At 40.7% G+C, this 10,182-nt stretch overlaps 1 protein-coding gene across 1 annotated transcript in view; it reads right to left on the reverse strand.

Annotated features, from left to right (window-relative positions):
- T265_05228 (hypothetical protein) overlaps nucleotides 1–10,182 on the reverse strand; it is a gene marked incomplete at both ends in the record, with an annotated part of 67,501 nt that overhangs the window by 26,125 nt on the left and 31,194 nt on the right. The window lies entirely within an intron of this gene.

The following is a 10,182-nucleotide window of genomic DNA, read 5'->3' on the forward strand; positions in this document are numbered from 1 at the left end:
TCATGTTTCAGTCCCTACGATATTCGAAATATCGCGATACTTGTATATTCGTAATGCACTACTCATAAGGTTGCTGAAAACTCGTCGACAGCCCACGACAGGTTTTGCCCTTCTCGAAAAACCGAATTAGTTTGCAAATGAGTGTATTTCGCTAATTTCGTACAATTTGGTTTCAAATAGAACATAAGGTTGACGGGAACCCGGGGACTGCGCCCATCTGATGAGCCCCAAGATGGTTGAGATCGGTCTTGGGCTGTCGATGGATTTTCAGCAACCTTATGAGTAGTACATTACGAATATAGTTTTTTGAACCTTTCTTTCGCACTGGATCTCAACAGACAATCCTTGGGCGATTCGAGAGGTTCCTCGCAGAAATAGATAAATAGTCGAATAAAACGGTCAAAGAATGTCTACACTTATCCGATAAGTCCAAATGGGACTGACTGACTTGGTATGCATGATATCGTTAGAACCCGAGAACACGTACACCCTATGATTAAAGACAGGTTGAAGGGGCGAGATGGACCAAGTGGTTAAAGCACGAATTTACTGACCGGAAGGTCCGTGGTTCGAACCCGACCTCTGCCTCTCGACTTTCCCTGTCTAGGCTTGGGAGACCTGGCAGTATCCCAGCCCTCGTGCTTCCTCCGGGTGGCATGGCAGCTAAGCACTGAAAGGCTGAACGACTATATATTATTTTTAAGACAGGTTGTTAACCTGGCGGCGGGGAACAAAGTTCTCGTGGAGACATTAATTTCCCTTGAAAAGTGCCAACATTTTTGTGACCAAAAGCACCAGCGTCATGAGATTAGTCGGGTTTTTTTTCAGCCGTGACTGACCAGGTGTTGTTCAACACGATGAGAGGTAAGGATTCATAAAACCCTGTGAAAGCTAATGACATACAGAATTGAAAATTCGCGCCTAGCGCAGAATGGTCAAACAAACATATCTGCTACCATTATGTCTCCCCTGTTTGTGAGACCAATCAACTAAACATGCGGAGCAGTCCTATCAATAAGGGGGGGGGGCATTTAACGGTGGCCAAACAAAGTCATTACACCCGAGTAATTTGCACAAGACACTTGGTCATGTGAATTTTGGCAAAGGTATGTCTCGCTAGCCTTACTGAGTTTCGATCATCAAGTTGGCCAGCTATCAATGAGTGTTCTCCATAAAACTTATGGAAGAAACGATAACATAGTTAGTTATTATCCAATTGGACCAATTGATACCATGAGCTTGTAGTACAAAAAAAAACACCCTCAGGGCAAACTGGATCGTTCCTCGGAGGGCTATACTTCCTGTGAAAAAGACTGTCCAACAAGAACCGTCTTTGAGGTTTTCTGCAATTCAGTGGCCAAAATTTGGTCGCTTGAAAATGTTCACGACAGAATTTATCACGTTCTGTTCACACAGTTTGCATGAACAACAGGGAAGTCCCACAGCCGTTCGGTAAGTCTCTAGCTTTGAGAGCGGGACATACAAATGGATTCCCATGATAAGATTGTGCAAATACCAATGCATATAATGACAGTGTAATGTTGCGATATGCTATATTATAGCATTATAATGTATTATGAAATATAATATAACATGGCATATTATGACATAATATGGTACAGTATAGTGCAGTATAATATAATATGCTATAATAGTATATAGTATAATACAGTATAACATAATATAATACAGTATAATACGAAATGATATAATACAGTGTAATGTAATATAGTATAATATAATATAAATCGTTCAGCTGTAGCACCCTTTTGATGCCTAGCTGCCATGCCACCTGAAGGAGGAACGAGAGCCGGGATACTACCAGGTTGCCCAAGCCTGGACGGGGGTAGTCGAGAAGCGGAGGTCGGGTTCGAACCAGGGACCCTCCGGTAAGTACGCTTGCACTCTAGCCACCGAGCCATCTCATATTTTCCAACTCACGGTTCATTCACCACAGTGTTCTTCTCAGCTAGCTCTACATCCTCAGTAGAGATTACGTTTGTCGATTTTCGAACAGCAGGTGAGACGCCCTTTTCAAGCCGATCAATTTCACAGTAAGTAACGCCTCACTGGCATCGTTCACCCTTTGATTTTTTGCGATTTGTTGACACACAACGTACGGCTGCAATACGGATGAGGGTGTGCAACAAAAAATGATCCACGCTGTATGCTTTCATCATAAGTCTTGTTCAAAGTCCTCTAATTCCCCCGTGTTTACCAAGAGCACTGCGAGGGTCTCGCAGTAGTCAGTCCGCAGTCTACCTAACCACTTAATGAAGTATCACAGTGCCCCTACCTGTGACTTCGTCACCATCAAGGCCATGCAGTTGTTTGTTTGTGAGTGTGAAGGATAACCGCCAAATCAACTTGGGAGATTAGTTTTGACAACCGTTTTTTTCATAACTTGGCGTCATATTGAAGTCATAAGAAACTAATGGGGCAAGGAAACTAGGTCTACCGTCGATTGTCGCAATAGAACAAAAGTGCGAAGCGCCCCGAAGTAAATGGGTAAGGAAAACACTAGAGAAAGGGGAGGAGAGCCCAGTGGACATCCGTTCTTCAAGCCAATGACCAAAATTCAGTGTGAATTGTCCGAATTCTCAAAGCGCTGAGTCTGAGAACTGTATGACTAAACGTGAACTTTCGCGAAATCATTATGTTAAGATGACTGGTCTCTAGCATAAAACACACAGACAGTTTACGTGTAAGTTGAATTGCTTGTTCTACTCATCAGCATTGCCTCCTCTAGAACGAGCGGTTCAATAGCTCCTTGGTAGAACACTTTATTGAACAGTCAGTGAGGGTTCGATGGGCAAGCAGTAGCGTGGCTCCTCTCATTCCTCTTTTCATACTGCGTGGTACGATGTTCAGGTATCCGCAAAGCAACATTTCCCCCTTCAGCAATGGCAAAGTGATGTTCCAGTTCGTACGTCTTTTACACCGTTTAAAAATAGTACAATTTTAACGTATCCTGAGGTCACGTCAGGTCAACCAAAGCGATGTCTTGGACATCGAGAGCTAAACGATGCAGTTGACCTGGGGGTCTTGCTTATTGGTGAATTTCTAACGACTTCCTGCTGGTGACTTTCTGCTCTAACCAATAGAGGGCTCAAAACGCCTCGCAACTTCTAGTTAGGAGAACAGAGGTATCCGCATTATTCACCGTGGTAAGCGAAATTGAAAGCCAATTCTAGCCCACTTTATCAATGCCTCGCAAACAAAATGTCATCAGATTTAAAAATTTATAGGTATACTGTTCTCTTGTTGGGGTCGATCAGTATGGTGTGCTGTTTTCTGTAAATATGGAAATTTCATCACTGAGATGTCGTTGAAAAGAAAGTCTACGAAGTCGGAACAAAACTGCACCACGTTTTCATAATGGAAACTACTCATAAGGTTGCTGAAAACCCTTCAACCGGTTTCACTCTTCTTGGGGCCGGATCATCAGGTAGGCGCAGTCCCCGAGTTTCCGTCAACCTTATGTTCTACCTGAACTCAAATTGGACTGTTTTCGAGAAATACACTCATTTGCAAATCAATTTGGTTTTTCAGTAGCCTTGTGAGTAGTTTCTTTTATGAAAAGATGCCGCGATGTCTCGAACATCGTGCAAACTGAATCATGAGGCGGCCTGTGTGCAGCACATTCAGTTGTAGGATATCATAAACGAGAGGTTCAGTTGAGTCTCTCTTGAAAACCAAAGTGATTTGTAAATGAGTGTATTTCTCGAAAACAGTCCAATTTGGGTGCAAGTAGAACATACGGTTGACGAAAACTCGGAGACTGTGCCTACCTGGTGAGCCCTAAGAAGGGCGAAACCGGTCATGGGATGTCGAAGAGTTTTCAGCAATCTTGTGAGTAGTTTCCTTTATGAAAATGTACAGCGATATCTCGAATATCGTGCCAACTGAAACATGAGGCGGCCTGTGTGTACCATATTCAATTGTAGAATATCATAAACGGGAGATTTAGTTGAGTCTCTCGTGAAAACCAAACTGATTTGCAAATGAGTGTATTTCTCGAAAACCACGTTTTATTTTGAACTCGTCTCCATAAACCATACAGAGTGAACTTTATGACTTCCACTTCGCTCAGTTCAAGTCGTCAAGCCAATAAGGACGTAAACTTGTGCCCAACTTAGAAATTTATCTCGCACTTTACATTTTACCAACGAAAAATCAATTGCCTTAATTTGACGTTTTCTACTCGCAAAACAACAACCTGTTTTTCCACGCGCAATGAGTGTTTTAGACTATCAAACTCAAAACGTCTTTGGCAAGTGTTGGAAGTTTTTCGCGAGCAATTTTACATAAAGCAACGTGAAAATTTGATTATTGCCCTTTAGGGATTGCGAACGCATAAAAAGTTGTCCTGGTTTCCAAAACTCAACCCAAGGACCCAGAAGTACTGGCCAGGTGATAGACCACTCATTCAGGTGAATAGATTTCTACGTTTTGATGATTATCAAATCTAGGCCCGCGGGTGAAACACGATGGCAAATATTATCACTAATCCTCCGATAAAATAGAGATTTATAAATTTCCCCAGCTAGATCCATTACCCGGAGTTTGTTTGTGACTGCCCAATGGGACACATACAGAATGAATAAATGACCAGTGTCTGACAAAATCAGATTACTGATGTGCCATGGGACCAAACCACGTGACAATAAGAAATCGATAACGAGCTTTCTCGGCGTAGGTCGTAAATACTGTCAGGAAACTTCCGCGTCAGCTGACTAGCTAGTGAGTTTGACGCTGGTTGATAAGATGCTCTTCAGGGATGTATTACATCCCTAGCAGAGACACAGTATGATGAATTACAATTACGTGCAACATATCAAGGGGTGACTCGTCTGAATCTCTAGTTCCTTTAAAAAAAGCCACAGTGTCTTTGTCAGTCGATCAACAAGTGATCTTAGGGCACAACGGGTATTAACCCACGGGGAGGTGACAGTATGTACCGAAGTGACCCTCTTAATCAAGCAGGACAACCGTCAGTTTACCAGGTCACTGAAACCACAGTGTGCGCTTGGTGTGACTGGCTTAGATCAGGAAGATTCGATGAAACTGATGCTGGTGTCAACCCCAGCGAAGTAGATTTGTTTCCATCGGTGGACAATGGTGTCTGAAGGACATAAATACAAAGATGGGTCGGCTGACAGAGTTCGCACAGAGTAATGTGCAATGGGTTTTCGCTCTATCCGAGTTGAGCTGTTGCCAGTGTCACAGACGTCTTGCTGCAGATGAAACACATCTTAGGTCACGTGATAGTGAATCCAATCGTTGATGAATTCCTGAAGCACAGTTCTTGAAATAAAGAGGTGCGACTGATGATGGTTGCCTCTGGATGATGGATGTTACGATCCAGTAATTATAAGTAACTAGATGGACGTAATTAATCGAATACGATTGAAAATAGTTGACCAATCACAATGCGGATCAGCCTTTCGGGGCCAAACAGTTAAGTGTTGGACCATTGGCCGGAATGTTGCGGATTTTGAGATGCGCACCGCTGATGATTTCCAATAAGGATGAGTCAGGTGTTTCTGGACTTTTCTGTAAAGATCGGCTTCATCTATGGGACATAGTTGTGACTGAAAAATATCGTGACTAACTAGGAATATCTGAGTGCCTTTAGAATGCTCATTCAGCTTGGTGTAGATGAGCGCTTACTCAATAAACTGCAGCGCATGTTCCACACGCAGTCCGGTAAGCTCTAAGATAAGGTCAACATACAGAACTTTTCAAACCAGTCTTTCCATTTGCTGTTTTGATAGTCCAAATACGAAACAAAGCACGGGAATAGTTTGCTTGTGGTTAATTCGCGAAAAAAACCGCAGTATTCCACAACACCTACCGAGCAGGTGTTGTCAAACCAAGCCGACAAGCGATGAAATTTGTCGCTTGATGACTGCAACACACAACTTTTGGGAAAAAACCATATTGCTTTGAAAAGGGATACCGATGGTCATCGGGTAGGTAGAGCGTGGCCTCAAATTTCTGACATATCTTACTCGTTAATGACGTAATTGTTCATAGTCAAAATTTCAGAGGAGTTTAAAATTCTAGTAGCAAATTTATAGGTTGTAGTTATTCGTGTTTACCGGAAATAAAGAGCAGAGCTATTGCACAAAAATAGCAGAGCATTGGACACCTATTTCCACCTTATCCGGGGGTCATGAGAACAGAACGCTTATTATGTAAAATACCGGGATATCTTCTTACCCATTTGGAGTGACCACACTTCTTAGGAACAAGTGTAAAACGAAAAGACAGGTAAATCCAACAAATACCGTGTAGGTAGAAACTAAAAACCTTATTCTTGAAAACCCCAAGTACTTGAGCGGTGAAAAAGCCGTCTGAATGAAACTGGTGTGCAAGTTCTTGCGGGTCCTGCAAGTACTGCTTCTCGTTTTCTTCACAGATACCTACTTCAACCAAAGCGTTCCGCAAACTACTTATTCCAGCCAATTCATTAGGCTTTTTCAGTTCAGTACTCTGTAGCACATCCATCACACACTGGCTCACCAGAACCTTAGGTATGCCGACTGGCTGCAGTCTGCCCTTTGATTTCGTGTCGTAATAAGACATTCGTCCGGTGAAGTATCAAGCAAGATACAGCTAACTGCACTATGGATCATGTAGGACACTACAGATAGATAGATAGGATAGATAGATAGATAGATAGATAGATAGATAGATAGATAGATAGATAGATAGATAGATAGATAGATAGATAGATAGATAGATAGATAGATAGATAGATAGATAGATAGATAGATAGATAGATAGATAGATAGATAGATAGATAGATAGATAGATAGATAGATAGATAGATAGATAGATAGATAGATAGATAGATAGATAGATAGATAGATAGATAGATAGATAGATAGATAGATAGATAGATAGATAGATAGATAGATAGATAGATAGATAGATAGATAGATAGATAGATAGATAGATAGATAGATAGATAGATAGATAGATAGATAGATAGATAGATAGATAGATAGATAGATAGATAGATAGATAGATAGATAGATAGATAGATAGATAGATAGATAGATAGATAGATAGATAGATAGATAGATAGATAGATAGATAGATAGATAGATAGATAGATAGATAGATAGATAGATAGATAGATAGATAGATAGATAGATAGATAGATAGATAGATAGATAGATAGATAGATAGATAGATAGATAGATAGATAGATAGATAGATAGATAGATAGATAGATAGATAGATAGATAGATAGATAGATAGATAGATAGATAGATAGATAGATAGATAGATAGATAGATAGATAGATAGATAGATAGATAGATAGATAGATAGATAGATAGATAGATAGATAGATAGATAGATAGATAGATAGATAGATAGATAGATAGATAGATAGATAGATAGATAGATAGATAGATAGATAGATAGATAGATAGATAGATAGATAGATAGATAGATAGATAGATAGATAGATAGATAGATAGATAGATAGATAGATAGATAGATAGATAGATAGATAGATAGATAGATAGATAGATAGATAGATAGATAGATAGATAGATAGATAGATAGATAGATAGATAGATAGATAGATAGATAGATAGATAGATAGATAGATAGATAGATAGATAGATAGATAGATAGATAGATAGATAGATAGATAGATAGATAGATAGATAGATAGATAGATAGATAGATAGATAGATAGATAGATAGATAGATAGATAGATAGATAGATAGATAGATAGATAGATAGATAGATAGATAGATAGATAGATAGATAGATAGATTGAAGCGCAATATTTGAAATAAATGAGAGATGCAATGATTAGAATGCAATATGATTGAAAATAAGGGCAGCTTTGACGATACTAATTCTGGTGAGTTCGTTATTCGATGTCTGAAACTCAATAACCTGTGTCTGGTAACACACAACTAGGATTTTTGAGGACTATCCATTTTCTATTAGATATTACACGCAGCAACTCTGTTGTCAATTTGAAGCTGCCTCAAGATATTGAGATATGCAATACTAGTGGGAAACCAACCCCTGGCTGTAATAAATCATGTGACTGGATGGTCAGCTTATTACGCGTCAGATAGTGGGTGATAAAACGCCCTCAGAAATGGGCGTGTCACACTACGTACAAGTTTGCTGAAAACTCTTCGACAGCCTACAAGCGGTTTCGCCCTTCTTGGGGTTCACTAGGCTGGTGCAGTCTCCGAGTTTCCGTCAACCTCATGTTCTACGTAAAGCCAAATTGAAAAACTCTCGACGAATACATTCATTTGCATACCAACTAGGATTTCGAGGAAGACTCAGCTGAATCGATCGTTCATGGTATTTCTCAACTGAATGTACTGCACAAAGGCCGCCTCATGGCCCAGGAGTTTGCGATATGGCGATAAATTGTATAGACGTAATACACTACTCATAAGATTGCTCAAAGACGCCATCAAAGAGAGCTCCACCTGGGTTCCAGGTGAGTTTCCCGTCAAAACCAAACTGGTATGCAAAGGAGTGAATTTCGATAAGTGAAAAGGGATTGATGCATTGATATGAACGATACAGCTTCAGTTAGTTGGAAACGTTCCCCTATATTCTGATAAGTATCACGTATGGACCCAGTATTTACAAAAACCAGCAAGTTAAAAAGGGAGGGACCAAGTTTTTGTGGTTTCCTTTTATTCCTAAAACATTGCAAAAGAGCGAAACATCATACAACTATTGGAGAAGTTTACAAAACTTCTTGAATTATTTTACTTGTTGGAAGTAGTATTTAAAGAGTGAGACAGAAGAGGATCAGTCAATTGCATTATAAGCCAATGGTATATTTCACCTACTTGGATGATTTGGTTTCGGAAAACGAAGTGGTTTACTCGTGTAACGGCGGATACTACTGATGAAACATGCGAGTAGTATATGGTTTTCTCATAACTCCGCTTCGCGTCTAATGGAAAGTGGGATTTATTGAGGAACTTGTGAAACCCCCCTGCACCGTTCGTTTAAAACTGCGTAATAGTCAATGAATATCCACGAAAGTTCAAGAAGACGGGCGAGGATGTTCAGTTTTTAAAAACAAGGTGCGCATGAGTCGTTTACGTTCCTGTCCGACGGTTTGTAACTGTTTGGTTGCCAATGAACGACTTCGCACCGAAGGGCGTTCCTAATTACAGCCATATGAGCAAGCTGATGAGTTCGGCTACATCAACGGTTTTTGAAAAGGGTTCATAACTTGAACAGTAATAAGCTACAAGGCTGCTCTGAGTGAAGCATAGTCCGTTTAGGGGGACTTCCACTAAGTGGGGGTTGTATTTCCACGAGAAACACATACCTTAGCATTTTAACGTTCTGTACTAAGAGCATGCTCAGATTCTAATTTTTTCTTGATAAGTGCAACAAGGAAACCCTTATAAAGATGTTTGTAAGTAGAAACTTGTGAGTACATCCTGTGTTCTTTCGATACAACACTCCGTTTTCATGTCCATTTTCTTGGCAACAAAAAGTAACAACAAACAAACACATATCAACTCAGATATGGAGAGGTCTTTCCGGATTCCGCGAATAAGCACTTTTGTCGTTGGCTTGTTCGCTGAGCTGGGCAATTTGATTGCAAACGTTTCATCACCAATCGAGGTGACATCATCAGTGCGTTATTGGGGAGCGTAGTAGTGCGTAGCGGTGGGTTGGTGGTTGTGCGTTGAGTAGTGTTACACGTGTGTTAATATACGTGCTGCTAACCGGGGATGACCTTTGATCGCGATTGGTTGTTGGATCGGGCGCTTCCACTGGTTGCTCCGTTATCCTGAGTCCTCATTCGCCGATGCCTACGTTACCTTTGAGCTTGGCATCCTCTGCTGTTGCAGTCTGGTTGATGTTGGTTGGGGCTTTGTCCGTCCGAGTCTCGGCTTGTGACCTTTATTGATTTGCCTCCAAGAAGTTCCTCGTTTCTTTGTTTGTAAATCCAATATTCAGTCCTCCTTGGGTGTTCCGGGTGGGATGATCTTTTGCACGTAGAGGTGCGTAAATTGGATCCAGTTCGATGCAACGCTTGATCGAGTCTGCCGTGGAGTACCATGCTTCCAGAAATTCTCTTCCGTGTCTCGTGTCTTCGTATGCAAAAAATGTTGCGTTTTCCAGACTGAATTTGTGGCCTTCTTGGTCTTCGT

Source organism: Opisthorchis viverrini, assembly GCF_000715545.1.
Source record: "Opisthorchis viverrini unplaced genomic scaffold opera_v5_95, whole genome shotgun sequence".
Taxonomy (NCBI): Eukaryota; Metazoa; Platyhelminthes; class Trematoda; order Opisthorchiida; family Opisthorchiidae; genus Opisthorchis; species Opisthorchis viverrini.